Here is a 1,862-nt window from a genome sequence, read left to right as displayed (position 1 = left end):
GAGCTTGTTTTCTTGAATTGTCTGCCATCTCTAATGAGATTCTTGCAGCTTGCACCTCAAAGATCCCTAATTTCTCCATTACAGAGAGGGGCATGAGGTTTACACTTGACCCTAAGTCACACAAGGCCTTCTTGAAGGTCATGGTGCCTATGGTACAAGGTATAGAAAACTTCCCAGGATCCTGCCTCTTTTGAGGCAGTTTCTGCCTAGACAAGTCATCTAGTTCTTTGGTGAGCAAGGGAGATTCATCTTCCCAAGTCTCATTTCCAAATAACTTGTCATTTAGCTTCATGATTGCTCCAAGGTATTTAGCAACTTGCTCTTCAGTGACATACTCATCCTCTTCAGAGGAAGAATACTCATCAGAGCTCATGAAAGGCAGAAGTAATTCCAATGGAATCTCTATGGTCTCATTTTGAGCCTCAGATTCCCATTGTTCCTCATTGAGGAACTCAGAGGAGATTGGTACACGCCCACTGAGGTCTTCCTCAGTGGCGTCCTCCTCCTCTCTTTCCTCTCCATATTCGGCCATGTCTATGGCTTTGCACTCTCCTTTTGGATTTTCTTCTGTATTACTTGGGAGAGTGCTAGGAGGGAGTTCAGTAACTTTCTTGCTCAGCTGACCCACTTGTCCTTCCAAATTTCTGATGGAGGACCTTGTTTCATTCATGAAACTTTGAGTGGTCTTTATTAGATCAGAGACCATTGTTGCTAAGTCAGAAGTATTCTGCTTAGAACTCTCTGTCTGTTGCTGAGAAGATGATGGAAAGGCTTGCCATTGCTAAACCTGTTTCTTCCACCATTATTGTTATTGAAACCTTGTTGAGGTCTCTCTTGATTCTTCCATGAGAGATTTGGGTGATTTCTCCATGAAGAATTGTAGGTATTTCCATAGGGTTCTCCTAGGTAATTCACCTCTTCCATGGAAGGGTTCTCAGGATCATAAGCTTCTTCCTCAGATGAAGCATCCTTAGTACTGTTTGGTGCATTTGCATTCCAGACAGACTTTGAGAAATCAAATTGACTTGTTGAGTCAATATCTGTTCTGAGCCAAAATGGCATTCAGAGTGTCAATCTCAAGAACTCCTTTCTTCTGACTAGTCCCATTGTTCACAGGATTCCTTTCAGAAGTGTACATGAATTGGTTATTTGCAACCATTTCAATCAATTCTTGAGCTTCTGCAGGCGTCTTCTTCAAATGAAGAGATCCTCCAGCAGAGCTATCCAAGGACATCTTAGATAGTTCAGAGAGACCATCATAGAAAATACCTATGATGCTCCATTCAGAAAGCATGTCTGAAGGACATCTTCTGATTAATTGTTTGTATCTTTCCCAAGCTTCATAGAGGGATTCTCCATCCTTCTGTCTGAAGGTTTGGACTTCCACTCTAAGCTTACTCTATCTTTGTGGTGGAAAGAACTTTGCCAAGAAGGCATTGACTAGCTTTTCCCAAGAGTCCAGGCTTTCTTTAGGTTGAGAGTCCAACCATATTCTAGCTCTGTCTCTTACAGCAAAAGGGAATAGCATCAGTCTGTAGACCTCAGGGTCAACCCCATTAGTCTTGACTGTGTCACAGATTTGCAAGAATTCAGCTAAGAACTGATGAGGATCTTCCATTGGAAGTCCATGGAACTTGCAATTCTGTTGCATTAGAGAAACTAATTGAGGCTTAAGCTCAAAGTTGTTTGCTCCAATGGCAGGGATAGAGATGCTTCTCCCATAGAAATCAGGAGTAGGTGCAGTAAAGTCACCCAGCACCTTCCTTGCATTGTTGGCATTGTTGTTGTTTTCGGCTGCCATGGGTTCTTCTTCTTTGAAGAATTCGGTCAGGTCCTCTAAAGAGAGTTGTGCTTTGGCTTCT

General features: G+C 42.5%; 1 non-coding gene across 1 annotated transcript; it reads left to right on the top strand.

Moving 5' to 3' along the window:
* Positions 1-1,288: 1,288 nt before the first annotated feature.
* LOC130951259 (small nucleolar RNA R71) lies at positions 1,289-1,396 on the top strand. The gene has a single exon (XR_009073897.1). It is a non-coding gene; the product is annotated as a small nucleolar RNA R71 (small nucleolar RNA).
* Positions 1,397-1,862: the final 466 nt, after the last annotated feature.

Source organism: Arachis stenosperma, chromosome 1, assembly GCF_014773155.1.
Source record: "Arachis stenosperma cultivar V10309 chromosome 1, arast.V10309.gnm1.PFL2, whole genome shotgun sequence".
In the NCBI taxonomy this organism is placed as follows: Eukaryota; Viridiplantae; Streptophyta; class Magnoliopsida; order Fabales; family Fabaceae; genus Arachis; species Arachis stenosperma.
The sequence above is the reverse complement of the archived record's forward strand: the minus strand, read 5'-3'. Positions and strand labels throughout refer to the sequence as shown.